Genomic DNA, 21408 nt, shown 5'->3' on the forward strand with positions numbered 1-21408 from the left:
TTCTCACACGTCTTTCCCTTATGTAAATCATATCTAAAGAAAGCATCTGGTAGAAGAAGAAGAAGCATTTTTGCCTTTGAGCTCATACTCAGATGAATGCAGCAAACTCAACCTGAGAAAATACCTACTGGCTGCTGTAGTTACTGGAGGCTGCAGACAGTTGGGGAGTTGCAGAACAGATTTGCCATCACGTAGGAAGCTGAGCCTTAATTTATATCCAGATCTACAAAGATTCATCTGAGAAGCTTTTTCTAAAAATGCAAGACACACATTTTTCTCCTGGTATAAAACTAAAAATGTGGGGTTTGGGGAACCTAGAAATAATTGTAGTCAGAAAGCACTTCAATATCAGAGAAATTATACTGCTTCCAGGTTACTTAGAAGAAGAAAAAAAGGAAACCTCATTTTCTTATGAGATTTACGTTCATTCTGCTGAAAAGGTATATTTGATACATAGAATATATAACACAGAAATAGATTTTTTTTAACTTAATTCTTCTTCGGGGAAGAATTTTGGTTCCTTTGCTAAAGGTTTGGGCTGCTTAGCTGCACTGTTGCAGTTCTAGCTGCTGCTGCTGTCACTAACAGTTATTGCTTTGCAGGTCTAACAGATTAGCCCGTCTTTCTCCACCAGTGATGTCATTTAATTGGGCAAATTACATCTTATAAATGCTTCTGACTGAGGGCTATGAGTTTCAGGCTTCTCTCCAACAAAAAGTATGCCAAAATTCCCCTCTTTCCCCTTGAAGGTGTCACTTTGAATTAATGAAGCTACAAACTCAATTTGTGTGAGATGGACCAGCCTTCCTATCCCTTACCCCAAATCGTGCCTCTCATCAGGCCTCAGTGCCCTGTTCCAGCTGAGATGCAAGAATGGAGGTTGCAGTTATGCTGAGTGCAGTTATTACAGTGTATTCTCCCGCCTGCTAATATGTACTATTAGGAACAAAGTAACTCAGTGCTAAGTTTTGACCCATTGCAAAAGGAGACATGGGAAGAAGGTGTTTGGGCTGAGGAAAAGGGCTCTTAGTCAATGTTATATTCACATATTTCTGCAGTAGATTTCATCTTCCCCATTGATATTGGGAAATGATCTGGGAAGCAGCATGTGTCTACATTCCAACAGTTTTCTTGTGATACCCCTTACACATAGTGATATATATGTATATATATACACAACATATCAGGCACTAAATAATGCTTGGCTGAATGGCAGTCAGGTGTGTTTTGTTATCTGTTTGTCTTTTCAGATATATTTGTCACAATATTTCTTGCCTTTTTCAAATATTCTTAGTTTCTGATCTTTTTAGGGAGAACAAAGAGGAAAAGTGCCCTTTTCTTCCTTACCTGCCTTCTGTTCTCTCACTCCTTGAGTAGGACACGCTTCAGTACCTTATCAGGTTCGTGCTCTGCTTTCCATGCCTGGATCATTGCAAATATCCCTTTGCCCAGCAGCAGCAAAGCACTGAGCTGCAACACTTTGTCAATGCATTGATTCAGTCCATGGGGTTTCATGTAGGGCACTTAAAATCACCCGTGAGATGCCTTGGAAAATTCATGGTTGCTAGAACTTCACTTTCCTTATCACTGCCACAGTAATTCTCATTAGCTTGACTTCCTTTTCAACTACCTTCCTGAAAGCCTAAGAGCTGCGAATATTCATCACATTTATTTCATTAGTAGTGCCCTCTCAGACTGAAGGCTTAAACAGCCAGCAGGTGATTTCCCCTCAGGAAAGGACACTTTGCCATCCCAAGCTGTGTATTCCCACTTGATGCACACTTGAGGCTCCAGCCCAGGATAGATTTTCACAAAACGTCTTTTTAAAACTTGTAGCACAAACATTTGAGTCTATTTTTTCCCCTGCACTTTGAAGTGAGATTACAGATCTTAGCAACTATGGAACAAGAACTGGGCCCTGAATGGAGATAAGTGGGTAATGATGTACTTGAGCTGTGCAGGTCTTTGATGCCAGCTGAAGGTTTGTCTTTCACCTTCTGTATACTATCTGATTACTGATGTGTTTGCTGTCGTTTTGCAATTGTTTTCTTGTCTGTTTGTTTTTAATTTCCAGGCCTGCTGTTCTGGGATCAGATTGCATTCTTTCAAGCCTGTGAGACAGCCAGCTGATCAAGGTTTGTTTGTGGTCCACATTACACCCATAACATCACTGATAAGCAACCTAGCACAGGGGAGGGTGCCTTAAGTGCAGTGTAGGGGTTATGTGACACTCCTTTGGCTGCAGCATGGCGCTGTCATGTGCTGACATCAGTTGCCAGACTGCTACAAGCCACTAATGACAACTTCCTTCCCTCATATCCGATTGTAAAGGCACTAATAGATCCAAACTGGAGATCATATCTTGCTCACCAGATGAAAGGAAATCATTCTCCTCCAGATTGGCAGAGTTAAAATGGGAATGCCATTCCTGCTTCACCACAACTAAAGCTCATTTTATGATTCAACACTGGGGAGAATAGCTGCATTTTCTTGTTTCTTCTCAGTAGCCAAAAAAAGTTCTGTCTGGGAGATCACACTATCCATCCTTATGAGGTGCACCATATGTTTTCATCTTTTTTAATTACCGTAGCCTTTACAGTCTCTGATAAATGCCATACTTAGTGCTTTACTTTACAATTAATTCTCTCCTGCGGGGAGATTTTAAGTCTCTGTCTCTCATCATATGTGAAGTGTAAAGGAGAACTGCAAATTTACATTCTTATGGGCAAACAACGGCTCTGTTTAGAAAACAAACTTTAAACTACTATTACATCAGGTTGCTTTTCAGCAAATGCTGTGTTAATGCCACATAACAGCAAATGCTGGAGATGAAAGCCATTCTCTACAGCATTGTGTTGCATAAGGCAAAGCATTGGTTTATTTGAAGATAAAGGTCTACATAAATTAAAAAAAAAAAGACATCAGTTCAGGTCTCTGCGTGTTTCTAAGACAACCTGCACTGAGGACTAAGTGTGAATCTACGTCTCAAGCAGGATTTTGGTAACCAGTGAAGAACTGAATCTATTTGCAGTTCTCTCCCACTCCTCAAACCCACATGCACTTTGCACACAGATCTCTCTCTCCCTCTCTTAAAAATATATATATATATATAAGAAAGAAAGGAAAGAAAAGAAAGAAAAAAAGTGTGGTAAATAACAGCTTGCAAGCTTAAATATAGCCCTGCCAAATCTTGTGCAGAGATGACTAAAGTTCTGCTGGGAAACTTCTAAATGGCAGGCAGCACTTAGGTGAGGGGTTGGCAGCGTGACCCAGTGCTGGGGCCTGCAGGCTGCTGAAATGTCACAGCTCCCCGTCAGACACAGGAGGGACTGTCTGCACGCAGCACACACCTCGGGGTGAAATTCAACAGCAGTGTGCTGGGAGTTGAGCCATGGCTGCGACTGGGTCCTGCAGGCAGCTGCTCGCCTTGGGCTGGCTTCATAGAACCCCATCCACACACAGGGCTTGTGCTGAAAACAGGGGCAGCCTGGGTCCTTCCCTGTTTCCCTGGTGAAAGAAGGTGGCACAGACTGGAATTCACATGGGCTCCAGGTTTCCTCTCTTCTATTCCTCATGCAAGAGTAAAGCCTGGGCTAGATGTAGCTTTTCTGAAAAAGCCCAGAGCACCAGAATGTAAAACATAGGTGAGTGGGGCTGTTCTGATGAGCCTTTGCCATAGTAATACCAGTTCTCTCAGAAATCATATTCAGATTTCATCTTGAATATGCACATACACATATATAGAGAGAAAAGTCCCTCTGTGACCCTTCATTTTTGCATTCCTTTGAAGGCACTTGGCTTACTCCGGAGACCACCAGAATAGGATCTGTGCACAGCTGAGGATCTGCCCATTGCTGCCTGAAAACTTCTTCAGAGCAATATTTCCCCAGGAACTGCACTGTAAGACAGACCCATCTGCTGCAGGTCAGACCTCACTGTAGAGATTTTTTTCCCTGATGGCTGTAAAACTAACGGGCTACATTTTCATTCTCGCTGGTATTGTTAAGGAAAAGCGGGGATATCCCTAAATAGTTTACATCTGTGCTCTGAACCTCGAAGTAAACACTCAGCCAATTTTCAGGAGAGAAACTGGAGACAGCTGTGAAGGGGGTGTTGCTGCTGTCTGTCCTAAAGGGTCATCTATTCCCTTCAGTAGTAACAGGAGAACTACATCTAAGGCAGTTGCGAGTTGACCTTTGGTTGTGAACTGACTTGAGCCACATAGTATTATAGTCTTGTTGCTTCACTACACAGCAGCATCCATAAATTCAGCACAGAAACACATGCTGTAAAAGGGATGCCTGTTGTATGGATTCAGCTCTGAAGTTGCAGTTTTAGCTATGTAGGAAAAAAGAACAGGAAAAACCTCAGTTGGATTTTCCAGAGCAGGTAATTTTCAGGCTACTTAACCTTTAACTGAGCTGATTTTGTGTGAACTATGTGTATTTATGCAGGATGACATCTCCAAGCAGTCCTTGTGGGTCTCATGAGGCAGTTTTGCTAAGAACTTGGCTAGCAGTGTGTCTGTGCTGCCCAACAACAGTGAGGATGTTTTGCCTCACTAGATGATAACTTTTGCATGCTGTAAGAGATGCATCATGCTAGAAGTCAGTACTCACTGGCTCACATGGCCGTCAACTTTCCAAGGCTGAATCATCAGGTCTCCAGACTGATTGAAGGTTTTATTAGTTCTACACCTTATTCAGTTCTGGAAGCCTCCAATGTGAGGCCTTGGTCCTGGGTGGAGAAGAGACATGATATACCAGACCTTAGTGACAGTTGCCCATGTCCACACAGCTGTCGAAATGCAATTTTACTTATTGCTTTGGATCATTTGTACATTGAAGCAAGCAAGAAAATCAGCAATAACAATTGTGTGTTAAATAAGGGTGGAGTTGGTTCTCAATGCAGTGAGTTTAAGTCAACGTAATGCTCATTTTTTTTGTGCAAAAAGTGCTGTGGCTGTTAATAGGTAATTGCTTTGGGGAAAAATAATGATTGCTTTGGTGATACCCACCATCTGCTGGTGGGATCAGAAGGCAGCAGTAAAACCAGCAGCCTGAGCCACATCCATTTCCACATTTGTCTATTGTTGGTGAGCAGAGCCAGGTGGTGAGATGCAGCTCTGCCAGCCTCAAGGCTGGATCACTCCTGGACTAGGGTGGACTAGAGCTGATAATGATAATAGCTTGCAATAGTTAACAAAAGTGTTATGGTAAGGAATTGCCTGTTATGCCCCCTTCCAAAAGGTAACAAGCTCTGTGCAAGGTAACAAGTGAAGTGATGGAAAGCGCTGCTGGGATTTGAGATCCTGATGGAGGGTGAAGAGCTGGGGAGGGCTTGAACAGTGTTTCACTTTGTGTTTCTGAACGTTAAAGATGAGGCAGAGGTAGTTGATTTGTGATTCTGCTTGGTTGTGAAGACTCACATGTTTCTAGAAGTTTTATGGAGACTTGAGGAGTGTAAAAAAGGTGGTGGGCAACTCCATGTGGGAAAACAATAACCTGGTGAATGGTAAAATGGTACTTCAGTGATGTGGAACACAGAATATCAGATGGAATTATTGCTTTGGCTCAGGGTTGAGGATACAATCTTCCCTGCACTGTTAATAAAGTGTGTGATGGGGGTAAAAAAGAGCTTGTGATTGGGAATATTTACGACCACAATTAGACATTTAGAAAAATAATATATTCTTAGGAAATAAGGGAATCTTACAGAGGATGCTACATGTGAAATGCCCACAGATAACTAACATTGTGTACATGGGAGTTAACCACAGGTATTTCAAGAGCAGAAATAAGGTTTGTGGTCCTGTACACAGCAGCTCCCTCAAGTAGTCAGAGGGTACTGCAGCAGGAGGTGCATGCATGCTCATCTTGGAAGCAAATGGAAAAAAGATTTACTTGAAGGTGGCCATACAAATAGGAGCCCTGACACTGATGAGAGCAGAAATGCTGCCATGAAGAGAAAAGCCCCTGGTTGCTGAAGTTGAAAAGGTAGAAGTCGGTAATTGGCAAGTATGTAAACTAAGTATGCGAGAAAAGGAATGACAGAAGATTCAATTTACTTTGGGTTGAAAGCTTGACAAGTCCTCACTTGTGCTGAAACTGAGCATTTCAGCCCTGCTCATGGTTCAGCTGCCAGGCTTCTCATTTACTTTCCTCTTGCAACCTGCAGCCATCTTGGCTTTCACACTGACTGCTCTCCTGCATCCTACCTACTTCTATATCCAGAAAGGCTGGGTGCAGTGATGACAGGTCTCTGCACCCACAGAGAGTCCCTCTGACGTTTGCAGGGCTGGATGTGGGTGCAGAAACCCACATCAAAAGAGCCCACACAGGAGGAGCCCGTGGGCTCTGGGTCCTAGCAGGGAGCCTTCAATATTTGTAATGTTCTGCTGACATTTCAATACTGTTACCCCTTCTTAATTTAAGAGTGTTTTTCAGAAACCACTCAGAGGGTAACTGCACGTGATGCAGCATGTTGACGGTCATTCTTATCTTGGATATTTGCTTTGTTTGGTTTACAACCTGCACATAACTCAGTGCAGCAAATCTGAAGAGGATTTAAACAACGAGCATTAGTCATCTCATCCACCACCAAAGGAGATAAAGCTTCATCTTCTTTATTCCATGACTTTCAAGGTCAATACTGAAACGCTTTCAGAAAAGAAAGCAGGAGCTCATTGTTTCAATTTTATCCTCAATTTCTTCACTGTCAAAATGTTCAGGAGATCCTCTGAGAAGAATGAAGATTGCCAGGAAGAAATGGGAGAGGCCAATAGGGGTAACTGGGGAAAATGCCAATCTGCCTGCTCTCCGCATGCCTGTATTGTCAGATTTAAGTCACTACTGCATAATGGGAAATCAGTCCAAACTGAAGCGTATCTGATGCACTCAGCCAGGGTTTCTTGGGATCTTTATTATAGATGATGAAAATGAAGGCTATGAGCCCTGGAAGAGAGCACGCCAAACCTGCCTCTGTGGTCACAGGGCAAAGGAGGAGGCTGATCTCAGCAGAGGGTTTGTCTCTGTAGCATTCATAGTCCAAAAGTTCATGGACTGGGTGATGTTTGCAGGTGTTAGGGTGCTCCTTCAGGGAGGGGCTCTGCTTGCTGGCACAGTAGCTGTAGACATGCTTTCTTCTGAAAACTGTTAGCAGTGTCTGTAGTCATGTCTGCCATGAGAGCCGTGGCTTCTTTTGTGGATTAACTGGTGGTGAAGAAGCCTGAGAACAAAGAATAGCTTCAAGTCAAGACAAAGATTGTTTTCCTGCCATTTTTCCTGAAGAGCCATTTTTTGTTTGGTTTATGTACAACTTTTAGATACTTGCTTTAATCTGAACACCTTCCTGAGTGCTGCACGTAAGTGCTCTTGGTTTATTGCTATATTAAATTAACAGCATGTCACAGTAGGGCACATTTGCCCTCAAAGAATTACACTTCATTGTTCCATTTCACATGTGCAGCTTCCTCCAAGGGCACCAAATAAGTGTAAGAGAGTGAAGAGTTTGGCCAAACAGCTGTAGAGAAAACAGGTTGTGATAAACTGTTAGAGTAAACAATTCTCACACTGTGTTCGCCCAGTACAGTGGGAATCCTCTCATCAGCCATTTCTTTAGCTTTCTACTGTAAGAGTTCAACCATGCAGGTCATGGCAAGACTTGGCAACAGTATGAGACTTTCTCCACTGGGATGTTCAGAGCAGATGTACATTGGATTTGTTTAGATGGGGCTGGTTTTAAAATGGCACAGTTTTCTTCTGATTTGAAATGTGTTAGAATACAGATGCACTGATGTATCAAAGCAGCCGCATCTGCTTAAAGCTATTCCTATGTGAGGAGTTTCCCAACTGTATGTTGCAAGAAAAGGCAGGCTGCTGGATGGCTGACTTAGGCCAAGTAGGCATTGTTTTTCTGTTGCTTTATGACATCTTTCTGAACTCTAAATTAAAACTGGTTGGATGAGAACATGTGAGAAAATATTTCACTCTGAGTCTGCCCACACTTGACAGTTTTTCAGCCCTGCTCTGTGGTTATCCAGAGTAGCACTACTTTACAGTGGGAATGCAATAAGAGATAGTTATGGGGTAGGTGTGGTAAAATAGCTCTTATTATGTACAGTAGCAGGAAAAAAGGGCAGAGGATGCTGCTGGTGGGGTCCCCACTTGTCTGCAATAAGGAAATCATTGCTTATGGCTTTTTGTGTTTGTAAGCTCTGGGATTCTGAAATATAGCACCTTGTGTCAGAGGAGAGAATTCCTCTTCTTTGGAGCTTTCATTTGGAAAAGCTCTGTTTAGTTGTTATCAGGTCAAGTTCTATATGCCCACCTATGTCACATGTAGAGGCTTCTCTGTGTCCACATTTCCTGGCTGTTTCCTGGAAGGAGAATGCAACACCAGCTCTCTCCTGTTTGGTGCCCTGTGCAGAAAGAGCTGCAGGATTGCTGAGGATGTGAAAAATGGACAAATGAAAGTCCAAAAGAACATTTTTCCTCCCTGAGTCAGACTTCCAAAGAGCTAGCTTGGCTTTCCAAAGCTAGTCCCTAAGTGGGTATGTGCTAATCCCACCCATGGCGATGGCCGCTCTGTATCCTGTGTGGATTCACACGGCCTGCCTTACCCTTTAGGTCCCTGAACGTTGCCTTTTGTCAGCTTTCTTTCATTCAGAGATGATGGATATTTCCTTTTAGCTTCATTTTATTAAGTCCTGGCTGTATTAGCTCCTCAGTGTCACTTGAATATAAAGCAGAATATTTGAAAAGATCTGATGATGTTAGAAAAAATAAGTACTCTGTTTCTGAGGCATATTTTTACTCTAAGAAGATGGAGCGATGGCAGTGCCTAAAGATGGACCGCAGCACAGGACTCTTAGATCTGAGGAAGAATCTGTGTGCCTCAAAGCTTGCTGAGTATTTTCCATAGGTATGAATCAGTCTGATTATACATGTTAGTCCTAGACTATGTCTTGCTGTAACCATCAGGGCCTTAACAGCAAAAGTGATTCCAGGAATCCCCTTAATTCTTGTTCTAGACTCTCACAGCCACAGGGTGGACTTCTGTAGTCTTTCCCAAACCAGTGTGACTCAGACCCTGGCATACAGTGCCAGCAGATATGGGTTTCTCCCATCCACCTCAGCCACAAATCTCCAGTGCCATGAACAGATGAAATAGCTGACTCTGCTGCTTCCCATCTGCTCATGACACAGCGGGGTGGCAGCAAGTGGCACTCATAGACTATCACCAAAAGATTTAAGGATGCTGTAAATGCCACCTTCAGAGCAGCAGTGCTCACAGTGCATTTTTGCTGAGGTGCAGAGAAATGCAAGTCCTCCAGCAAGTTATTCATCTGTTCGTCCTCTGCTTCCTTCTTCAGTCAGATGAAATTCAAGACAGTGTAGGACCATGTTTGGAGGGTTGATTGTTTCCTCACAAAGTAAAGAGCATTTTTTCTTTAGCTAAAGTTGCACAACAGTTTTGTGCAGTTGTTCTTGCCTTGAGGGTGTCCAGCAGTGACTGGCAGCAACCCCTCTCCCCATATTGCTGCATTGCACAATGAGGCAGTCCCACTTTCCCAAGCTTTGGCCGTGTCAGAGGCAGGATACCACATTATTCAGAAATGGAAATTCTTACCCTGCTACTTTTCCATAATTGTACACACATTTTGTCGGTGCAGATCTCAAACTTGCCTGTGAATGGGAGCTGCTGAGGGCCGGAGGCAGCCCAAGTTTCTCCAATTGCTAGGTAAAGTTCTGTTTTTTCTGTCAGTGAGAGTGGGCTGGGCTGTGTTTGCTAGAAGGAGAGGGGAGGGCATGCTGAGGCATTTCTCCTGCTGTGGCAGAGATGGGGGAAGCAACATAGTACTGCCGAGAGCCAGCAAAGCTGCTGCTGCATCTCTTGGTCACCAGGAACACAGAAGCCAGCAGCCAGGCTGTGGATGCTCAGCTACACGTATCTGCAGGTAGCTGTTGCTGTTACCTGTGCTGGGGCCAGGCTGCTGGGATAGAGCCCTTTCTGAACTGACAGTCCTGGTGCGGCACTGAGTGCTGGGTTTCTCTAGCCCTGTCTGTGCGGGATTGAGCAGAGCAGTGGGCTGCCAACCTTTCAAGCAGGAAGATGGGTGAGGTCTGGATGTGTCGGGGTGTTTGGGCAGTCCCTTTTTCTCATAACTAAATGCTGGAGATGGATGAGCTCTGCACTATGATACCAGCCTGTCTGTGTCCCTCTGCTGCCTGCCCCAGTGCCCTCACACAGGAGCTTGGGCTCAGCCATAGAGCCAGGCCAAGGCTGGCGATGGCTTGTGCTGCAGGGGCAGAAGGGCAGGGGGGCTGAGCCCGGTGAGCCATGCAGGGTGGGGTGGGCTACCTGTGGCTGAGCCATGGTGCTTCTGGGAGCCCTGCAGGCACAGCCCTGCTGTTTGGTGAGGGAAAGGCACCAGGATTATCCTTACAACTCTCAGAGGGATATTTTCTCATTGACATAGTGCTTCAGTGAGTTGGTTCTTCCCAAAATCTGGTCTCTAATTTGTACCAGGACAGGTCTCCGCATCTAGTCTCTATCATCATAAAATATGACAACTGGGCCCTCCTGATGGAAAAAAAAATGGCTCAAAATGACCTAAATGCTCCCCTGACAGGTTACAGCGAGGTAAGTGAGGGGTGGCTAAGATCTCAGTCAGTGGCAGTGGGACAGAAAGGAAATGCAAAGCCCTCCTTAGCACAATTTCGAAGCCGACTTTGATTGAGTGAGCGGCCTTAACGTGGGCAAACCCAGGTGGCAAGACACCTCTGCCCCCTCGGCAGGCGCGGGGCTCGGCTTTCACTCCCCTCTCAGTTTTAATTTCTTTTAATGGAAGCCCAGGAAATGGGATGCAGACCTTTTTTTTTCCTCACGTGAGCCTTACAAAACAACTTCCCTCATTGTTTCGGGCTGCCCAGCCCCGCTCCTCGGGCTCCCGGGGCTGGGGCTGGCCGCGCTGCGGAGCGGCTCCGCTCCCCGGTGAGAGGGGCAGCCCTGCCGCAGCTTTCCGGCCCCTCCCTCCGCCTCCCGGGGTCCCCTCACCCCTTCCCCGGCGGAGCGGAGCGGAGCAGCACGGTAAGTGCGGTGCGTTGCCGTCCCGGACGGAGCGGAGCCGGCTGCAGCCCCTCGGAACAGGGGGACGAGATCCAAATCCGTTTCCTGGCTACCGGGACAAATATGCAAATATTTCCTTGTGCTGTTTCTCTTCTCTCCCGTCTTTTCTTTCTCTGTTGTTCTGAAAGTGGCAAATTGTCAAACAACGACAACAACAACAAAGTTGCTGTAGATGTTTCGGAGCTGTTGCTTTATGGAAAACAACTCCCTGGGTGGAGGCGAGAGCAGCCTGCGGTTGGGTGGGAGCGTTTGCAAATCAGATGTCACTTGGAGGTAGGGGAAATCTGGCAAAATTACCCTGTGAACGCGGTCTCCAAGTCGTGCAGGCTCGCTCGCTTCATGCGAGCTTAACGAAAACCAACGGGAAGTTTGCAAGGAAGAGGAGAAAAAATGCATGGGATAACTAAGGGAAGTGCTCGCTGCCTGGTTTTTGCTGGTGTTTTTTGATTCCTGAAGCAAGCAGTGCTGGGTGCGAGCACCCATTGGCTGCCTTCTAAGGAAAGCGGAGTGTGGGGTCAAGATGTGGGGAGCAGACCTGAAGCTCTGATGCAATCAAGCCCCAGGCTGTAGGCTCTTGAAACCTGAGTGAGAGCCTGCTCTGTGCCCCATGTTTCCCCTCACCTCATCGCTCTCCTGTTGCACGAAGCCTCGTGCTGGAGCCCGTTGTCCACCCTGAGCGGGGCCGAGGAGGTCAGGTTGGGCGCGTGCTTTGTGCTGCTTGCAGGAAGGTCCCTCGAGATCACTGGTGCCATAGCAGGACCGGCTTCTTCCTTTGGTACCAAAGGAAAAGATGTTATTACAGATGAGTTCTTGGGTTTTTTTGAGCCCAGAGGTGATGAGCGGGGAGGTGGTGGGGATGGGGGGGCGTGTCTGTTCATATAGCTTTGTAAGGGATCATTAGCACCTGAATACACCTCCTCATGGAAGGCTTTGTTAAAACAAAGGCGTCCTTGCCCTGATGCTTGTGGGGGGGTGATGGATACAGCTTTACTCAGCTTTACTTTTAGCTTGGCTCAACTGTGATGTAACAACAGTAGAAGCTACAGATTATGGCATATGATTAGCAGGTATGAAAGTATTTGGGAAGGATACAGCTTTATAGATGTAAATCACCTTTGTTATTCGGGTGAATGAAACTGATTTCAGTACAAACGATTTTTCCTGGAGTGGCAAAATGGGGCCTGTAGAGGCCAAGGAAGGTTTGCCCACTTTTTAAACTGCTTATTTTCCCAAGGGCTCTCAATTGAACCTGAGAAGTCGTTTTGAAGGCACAGCTACTCTAGCATCAATAGAGCTGGTGTTGACATAAAAATACCATCCAAAAATCACACCTTTGGTTGGCATTAGTGTGTTGGCAAACTTTTTCCAGTGGTGCCTTATCCTTCAACAGCCATATTATTGTAACTGTATCATGTGTTGTGTCTCATGGGCAAAGGCTCTGAGCATGATTTGTTGAAGTCAATGTGATGCCTGGAACTGTAGAATCATAGAGCGGTTTGGGTTGGAAGACATGTTAAAGATCCCCTGGTTTGAACTCCACTTCCCTTTCACCTTCTCCTGTGAAGTCAAGAAGCCAGTGGCAAAGGATCTGAGTTGCATTAAGTGGTTATAAGTAATTGTAGTCTTATAAATTTATCTGGTCTACATAAAGCTGGCAGAAGCTGTCTTTATTTGAATTGGTGCACTGAGTGGTAGGTGGCCTCACAAGGGTGATGATGGGCAGCAAGTCTCATGGTATCTAACGGCTGCAGGAATTACATTCCAGTGTCATCTGTAACTTATGTCCTGGTCAGACCTGCAGCATCAGAGGGCAACATTAACTTGTGTATGTGAGAGCTGGTTGGGTGTGCATAGCTGAGAACCCACATGGACCCACTGGAAAAGACCCATGACCCTGCATGAGTCTGCACTGGAGTGCTCATGGGCATGGCTTTACTCTGTATGTGGGCAACACAAAGCCCTCCAGGCACCCCGGGCTGGCTTTTGACTCTAATGACAGATAACTCTAGAGCAGCAGTGCAAGGAGATGGCATCTTCCCACCTGCTGTGGCTCTGGTTGGTATCCAATCCTGTTATTATGGTTTATTTGTTAGTTTTTAAAATATTTTTTTTTTCTGGATAGCTCTCCTATAATGGAAAAGGAGGTTCTTGGGCACTTCCATGTGGCCAGAACTGCTCTAGTCCTGGAGATGCCCATCCATCAGGATCTGCAAAAGCATAAAGTAGATCCATGCCAAATCCATGCTGTGACCTGCTTTCTCTGTTTTGGAAATACTGCTTTTTGCACTTTACCTTTAAAGGCTTCCATAGTTCTCGCTGCTGTAGTGTTTGGTATCTGCTCGCAGTTCTCAAAGCCTACATGGAGGCTTTTGGGTATGAAGAATAACCTGATTGTCATCCTCATGCCCTTAGATTTTATATCCCTTGTGAACCAAACAGAGCCTTGCCCTTCACAGCTGCTTGCTTTCTTTTATTCTGGGGCATGACAAATATTTACACTGTTGGCTTCTTTCAAACTGCTCTTTGGGAATTATCCCACGCCTTGGAGTTTCTTCACCTGGTCTGCTGGTAAAAGCTGAAATTGAACTGCTTCTGGCATAACCAGCACAGTCCCTTATGTTATCTGGAGATTTTTGTGGTTGTTGAAAACTTCACTGGGCACAAGCTTTCCTACAGCTGCCTTCTGGCTTTTCAGCATCATATCCTGAGGGAACTAGTGTGGCTATCCGGCTCCAAGGTGTTTTGGGATTGCTTGACTCCTTTCTGAGCCAGCAGCCTTGGAGAATGCTCCTGTCCTTTCTAGAGGTGGCCATGGTCACAGGTGTCTTAAACTACCCTGGAACAGGGCTATGCCTGCTGGGATCTCCCCTTCCTCCCCTGTCCCAGGGCTCAACTGTACCAAAGTGTTTCTTTTTTTAAGTTCTATGCAGATCCCTGGTGGCAGAAAGAACCTTGACCCTTAATTATTCTTATCTCTTCTTAGAGGTACCAGCAGCTCATATGTTTAGAATAAGGCTCTGATATAGGTTTATGGTCTCACGTATTCACTTTTGTTTAGCTTTTCCCCTCATTCTCCTGCATAAGAAATTTGGATTTCCTGCCAGCTCATTGGCATAATATTAACCTTTCTTTTTGCTGGATGTGACACATTGCCTTCAATAACAGGGGCCTGGATTTAATGTCCCAGGGGTCCTTTCCAGTTCTGTGTTCACATTGATTAAGAGCTGAAAGAGTTTTATGAGAGGGGCTTTCCAAAGACTGGTTTGTTTTCTCTTGCTTACATTACTTTGGTCTTCCTTTAAGAAATCAAACAAACGTATACCCTATGTAAATATGAAATTGGTCTATGAAATTGCAGTTCATTCAAGGCTCATTTGTGCTCCTTCTTCTGAACATGCTTTTAGAGCAAGATCAGACCCTCTGACTTACATTTCAATTCTTACAAACCTACTATATTATTCATGAAAATTAAGTTGTGCTAATTACATCTCCTGTTCTGCTTTACATGAGACATACATTCCTGTCTGACTTGCTTGCTAATGAACATTGTGGACTGAATCCAAACCCAGGCAGAAGTTAAAGTGCAGTCACGATCCACACATGCAGCTCGCCCTCATGTCCTTGTTCAGATGTGACCTCTAGGTATCCTACAGTGGCCAGGAGATGTCACTGACATTTACTGCTGAGTGCTCTACATCCTGTGGCTCTCCTCAGTGTGGTATCATTTTTATGAATGAAGGCAGGCAATGACTGCCAAGCTGTTCAGACTGGTGCCAGGAGCCTGGTGTTGTGAAGACTGGGTGGAGGCTCCCCGGTCCCACCATGGGATGGCTGTGTGTGGCTGCACTGCTTCTGTGGGGTGGGCTGGGCTCAGGGATTGTTGGGGAGAGAAAGCTATGGAGAAGTATAAATCACACTCTTTAGCAAAGTGAAGGTTTAATAATTGTACCTGCTCATTTCAGAGACTTCTTCCCTGCTGATTTCGGTAGGATTTTTTTTTTCTTGGATCTTTAGCATGAGGCTTCCTTCAATTCATTTCTGGTCTTTACTCTTGATGTTATTTGGTGAACAAACCTTGGAGACAAGGAGCTCATTTTTTCCTATATCAGCAAAACTTTTTAGTAACTGCTAACCTCTTACACCTGTACATGTCTGGCAAAAGAAGGGTCTTAGCCTGTTTTTGTCTAGACTGGTGATGGAAGGAGAGAGGAAAAAGCAATTCCTGGGGCATGGATACATGACTTTTTGGAAACAGAAAATATAACCAGCAAAAGTTATATCCCCAACAGAGCTGGCAGGAGGGGTCTTCTGGGTGTTCTTAATCTACCTTGCTGTGAAGTCAGCCAGGTTAGCTCAAACCACCTTTGTTTTGACTTAAATTAGCTGAGTCTGCAGTAGTGCTGTGAATGTTCCCTCTGTCCCTCCTGCCAGACGTGTGGTGGGGAACTACCAGCCAACTGCTGGTCCTTGGCCAACTCCTGCTGCAGCCACATCCAGGAGAAGCCGTCTGTGTCCCCTGGGCTTTGCTTAAATCAGAGCTGAGCCATTTGCCCAGCATCAGTTTAAAACGTTTGTCAGGCAGAATTAGCTTAAGGTGTGCCACTTGCATTCATGCTGCCCTTCACCTTCAGCTCAGCACATATCCCCTGGTCCTAGTTCAGGTCTCATTAACTGCCCTTTCTGGGAAATTTCACAGATCACCAGAGCTATGTGGCAGCCATCAGGATGGGGTCACTCCTTAAGGGTGTCTGCATGGTGCAGATTGAATAGTTTGGTGTTTAATTTGCTGATTTACCCCCTGGAAGGACAGGCCTGCTTAGTTACCTGATGATCTGTGAATCATTTAAGATGATACTGGATATGCACGTGTAGAGTGATTTAGAGGATGCCTATGAGATTTGAATTGCTGTTTAAATTAAATGCAATTTGTTGTATATGTTTCTGTAACGATCCCATTCTAAGCATTTATAGAAGCAACTTCTATGACTTCTGCTTTTCCTTATGGCTCACTGGACTTTGGAGGCCAGGTTACTACTAATATATAAGATGGGAGCTAGTAAAGTAGTTTTGCTAGTCTCGCAAGTACTTAAGATACAAGGGAGACAGAATGTATTTAGAAGCTTGAAGTGCTGCATAACCTAAAGCCTTTCCCCAGATGAATGCTGCTTTAAATACGTCACTGGAATGGGGAAAAAAACCCGACAGTGACAACAACAAAAAACCCAAATGTTTCTGCCAATGATGATTTTTTTTTTTTTAAGAATTAAAAACAACTGTTTAGAAATGATTAATTATCGTAACATGTGAGCACGGGAAGGTTTCATCCATTCACAGTAGTAGTATTTCAAATGATTTAAAGTTGTTTGTTCAGGGTTTGCTTTTACTATGTCACTAGATGTCATGGATTTGTTCCAGCTGTCCTCCACACATGTATTGCTCATGATGGATTTTGCGTGAGAACAGGCTGCCAGATTTTAGTTTTGATACCGAAGCCCAATTTTGTTTCAGTTTTAAAACAGTTTTGCTTTGCAGAATATACTGCTGGCCTTTAATGGAGTTGGTAGAGAAGATGCTGGTTACTCTTCTTGTGCTGAGGCTGGTTACCACATCTGAAAGGCTTTGAAGCCGAGAGCTTGTATGGGCATGTGAGCAGTGTGATCTTACCTGTCCCCTCTGAGTACAGCCACATCAACCCTGGCAGCAGCTGTGCCTGCTCACTGCCTCCCATTGCTGTCACTGCCTCTTGGCAGGAGGCAGCAGCCTTCTATCTGCTGGCTGTGTTCTTCCAGTGAGCTCTGCCTAATTTGCTTTAGGCAAAATCAAGTGGATTATCTCAAGCCACTAATTAGACTATTGAAGGTAATCCTGTTGGCTTTTGGGTTTGTCTTTTTCCTTCCTGATGTACTGTGGGGAGGATGGTGAGAGCTGCTGGGCAGCCACATGAGAAGGGAGCAGTGCAGTGCAGGGCTCTGCACCAGCACAGCTGCAGCTGAGGGGCAGCGGGCACCATGGCCTCAGCTGAGGACATTCAGGAACTCATTCATCTACAGAGATCTTTCTTCCTGAGATGCCAAGGCTCACCCGCTGGTTCTGCCAGGTCCATTAAGGCTTTTTTCCCCCCTTATTCAATTCTTGTTACTGGAACACTTATATCTGGTAGTATGTCATCTTATTTCTATTTCCCTTTCTAGCTTCCTAAACTAATCTAACTCAAGCGTGGAACTCTGTTGAATAATCAGTATAATGCACTGTCTGATTATCTTGAAAGACTGAGTATGATTAACGCATTAAGCTTGGATGGCCACTTGGAAAGGATATTATCTGATATCATAGAGAGCAGATTGATTTGGGGGAATAGCACAGATAGATCCATGTGCTCAGAGGATCTGCAGATCTGCAGTATGCTCTGAAACATTGCAGCTTGCTTTTAGAGGAAACCAAAACTGCACTCTGCTCTCTGACATGCTGTTTGGTTTTTGGCATGGTTGCTTGCTCTCAGCCAGAAGGATGTGCTCTGTGGAAAGTGTCTGAAATAATCTGTGGGCTTTTGGAAAATGCAATCATGAACAGCAGGAGTGCACGAGAAGCGATCTCTCTTTTTATTAAGATTTTTGCATTCTTCTTGAAGTGTCAATTTAGTACTCTATGCCCTGAGTTACTGCAAGCGTCTGAGCATTTAGGATGTGTAAAGGAACACGACTGTGCAATAATATCTCAGTCTGGGCAAGCAGGTAACCTCAGAGCATTGCTTTTATTCTTACATACAAATAAAATGAGCTGAGATGCTAGCAGTCAAAAAGGATATTTACTGATACTTATGCTTACAAAAATCCTCATGTAAACAGGAATAAAAATAAGATAGCAGGTAATCATGATGCTGAAGCACACCTTGTGACTAGACAGTGTCACAGTGAATTACAATTCCTGGTTTTGCTGCTGTGGTCTACGGTTGCCTGTGTCTGAGCCTGGAAATGCCTTTTTGTTCTTTGCTTGTGTGCTATTGGCTACTGAGATGGCCTAATGTGCAGCTAAGGTTCCAGGTGCTGTTAAGTAGGATACATCTCTGCATTGGAAAAAACCACTCAAACAGGCTGCAAAGTGTGTGTCAGGCAAGCATGTGTGTGTTTTAAATAAAGCGGTCTCCGCTGGGTATAAAATGAAATGTTTCCATTTCTTTTTAAGCCTGCTTCTCTAAAACTCATTTAAAGAGACTAAGTAACATCTGCCGTGGGTGACATCCTTGGGCCCTCACGCTCCAAGCACAAAGCCTATGATATTTGGGTTGGTCACCAGGATGGGGTGCAGGGTTGGGTGTTCCTGGCAAGCACCTGAGTGGCAGCATTTGTGTAATAATGCTTACTAACATTTTCTAGCTGGTTTTCAGTGAGATTTCCTGACATGCAAATGAGGTTCTTCTTATTTATTCAAACAAGGAAAAACAAATTTAAAATACTTTTTTTAATTATTATTTTTCCTTTCCAATTCACATCCTGTTCTTACCCTTCAATGAGCATGGATTTTAAGTTACAGAGTGGCCGTAGTCCTTCTGACCTGCTTCCCCTCCCCTCCTTATTTACACTGATATTGGAACTATGGGAAAACTTACAGTGCTGGCAAAATGGGTGGAAAATCAAACGTTAAATGTTTTGCTTGAACATTTTGTGGTTTCTCCTGAAATTCTTTGTCTGAAACAAAGGCTGTTCTTTGTTCTTATCTGGGGGGGTTGAGGGGGGAGAATGTGGAAAAAAATCTGCAGTGTCATTGCAGATCACTGGGGTTTCTAGAGAAAAGGCATGAGTTCTCCACAATGTCCTGGAGGTTGTTGGGTTTTTTCCTGTACCTGAAACAGAGAAAGTCATTTACAAACTGCCCAGAAAGTTGCCTGATGTGATGATGAAGAATTGCTTGTTGGCAGGTTCTTCTAAATGCACTCAGAATCAAAACGTTAGTGATTTGGAAAAATCTTGAAATACAGTAATTTCACATGACCCCCTCTTGGAAGCTTCTGCGTTTTGCATTCTTTGCTCCAGCACAATTCCCACTGAAGAAATGCTTTAAAAAAAAAAAAAGAAAGAAAGAAAAAAGAAAAAGATTACAGCTTGTTTTAAAAATGTCTTTCCTTGTGTCTTTAGTACTGCATTAAGTTATGTTTATGTGTCTTAGTCTTATCCTGATTTATGTGATCAGAACTAAGCTTTCTTGGATTTGTCTGGAGTCTGCAAAGATAGGAACTGGGCCACCAGATGCCAGTGATGCCCCCATGGGCTTGTAGGCTGTGGATGTGCTGTGCTGCTCAGGGCTCCGCTGCCCTTTCCCTGGCCCTGTCCTCCACCTACAGATGTGAAGAACAGTGATGGGCACAGGGACTAGAGTGAGTAGGCGGCTGGAGCTGAAGCTAGAAAGGGATGTCTGCAGTCTGGGTTGCAGGAAGAGTAAAGCCTTGGGAGGAAGCAGCAGCAGCGGCGGGGACATAGGGGTAACCCACAAGTGGCATTGAGTGTCTGCATGTCACTCAGAACAGGCATCAGGGCTTGAAGGCACTCTCAGAGGCAGAAGAAAAATGGTGGCCTGGAGACATGTGGGTACAAGGACCTTCTAATGATGTATCTACAGCCCGTTCAGCCAGACGTGGTTAACAACACAAGATAGCATCGCGGTAAAATAGCTGCTAGTTGTCACTTCTGAGAGTATCCTTCTGTTATTTCAGAATTACTGAGACACTTAATTGCCTGTTCATTAACTGCCTCAGACAAAAAGAAGTTTTGATTAATTGTCATTTCAGCAAATTAGAGCCTGTTGCACAGACTAACGGAATGAAGCAGCAAAGAGCTGGCTTTCTGCAGTTAGCTGTGATCTGCCCTGCCTGCACAGAGCCCGCCACCCATCACTGGCACTGAGGCCTTTGTCTGTATAGAAACTGGAGGGGCCACTGGATTCAGTCCAGACTTTTCATGGGGTGAGGACCAGAGAGTGCTGCCCATGGCACAGTGGAGATTACACCAGTGCTTGGCAGAGGTACATGTGAACACAAATGCAGACAGATGGCAAAAAAAGAGTGCGTTGGTCGTAATTCCCGACTTTTGAGATCACTTCCTTTTTGTTGTTTTCCTTTCTTTTTTTTTTCCTGTAAGCAATAGTCATTGTAACTGATTAAGATCAAATTTCCAAGCTGATTGAGATCTTGAATCTGTCTTTGATGACTGCATATTGTTCTCTAAGGTAGTCCAATAAGGCATGTGATTTCTAACTAATATACATTCTAATTTTGAAAATAACTGATTTTAGTCACATTATTCAACAGGGAAGATGGAATTTGCACCTTTGCTGTAGAATAAGCTGGTTTATCTAATTGTCTCGGGTTTGAAGAAAGGAAAACTGCAGATTCATTGTAGGAGCATTGAAAATCCCACACAAGGTATTTGCAGGTGTTAGTCACAAGGCCAAGCACTTAAAAAGCAGATTCCTTGCCTGACATTGTTTTGCATTCTTCTGCCCAAAAGTTAAAGGTCCCTGAGAGCTTTTCTTCTTTTGAGCCATCCTTCTGTCTTAGATTCTTCCCTTTTCCAAGGTCTGTGATTGTTACTCCCCTTAAATGTTTTCTAAGGGCTCTTTCTCACCTGTTTGAATGCAGCTATATCTTCTCCCTTCATCTGCCCAAGCTTGGCCAAGAAAGTCAGTAGAAACCTCTCATTTCTTTGGCAAGCCCTTGCCTAGTGAGGCTGGATGCTCTTTCAACTTCCCAGTGTAATTTGACTTAGAAATGTTTGAAACTTTGACAGTGTTGACATTGGGATTACAAAGAATTTGCTTTCAAGAAAGTTGGGGATTAACACAGCCATTGACTGCTTGTGCTTTATCCTTTTCAAGATGTAAACACTGAAGAAAAATCTACACCAGGTTGGTGTCTTTGTAAACCACCTGGGTTTTAGGACCTGACACTGTGGTTGGGTGTGGATGAGTGGGAGTGATGAGACTCACAGAGTACTGTACCTCCTCTGTACCACACTACTGTTTCACCACTGGTTTAACTCCTCCCAGTGCAGCATATGGGATGAAGAGACATTTCATCCTATGCAGTGCAGGTTTGAAGGTGATGATGACTGCAGACATGGAACAAAAGTAGATCAATAAAAATAGAAGAACATTAATGAGAGAATTAAAAGAAGAAAGTTTTTAGTGTGGTTTGTGTGTGTGTGTCTGTGATAGAAAGCTTTCTTCCATTAACAGAAGAAAATGAGATGGCTTCCTACTTAGTTGGTGGCCATGCTGGAGTGGAGT

The 21408-nt window shown here is 44.5% G+C and overlaps 1 protein-coding gene and 1 long non-coding RNA gene across 2 annotated transcripts in view; one reads left to right on the top strand and one right to left on the bottom strand.

Annotated features, from left to right (window-relative positions):
* Positions 1 to 6891: 6891 nt before the first annotated feature.
* On the bottom strand, positions 6892 to 11840 carry LOC116654011. Its single transcript, XR_004308770.1, has 2 exons — positions 11752 to 11840; positions 6892 to 7227 (listed from the first exon to the last, which is right to left on the bottom strand). It is a non-coding gene; the product is annotated as an uncharacterized LOC116654011 (long non-coding RNA).
* Positions 11841 to 17072: 5232 nt separating this feature from the next.
* FBLN2 (fibulin 2) overlaps positions 17073 to 21408 on the top strand; it is a 77119-nt gene continuing 72783 nt past the window's right edge. The window contains exon 1 of the mRNA XM_015874804.2: positions 17073 to 17227. The gene's annotated coding sequence lies outside the window, so the exon portion shown is untranslated. The remainder of the gene's footprint in view (positions 17228 to 21408) is intronic.

This window comes from Coturnix japonica, chromosome 12, assembly GCF_001577835.2.
Source record: "Coturnix japonica isolate 7356 chromosome 12, Coturnix japonica 2.1, whole genome shotgun sequence".
Lineage (NCBI taxonomy): Eukaryota > Metazoa > Chordata > Aves > Galliformes > Phasianidae > Coturnix > Coturnix japonica.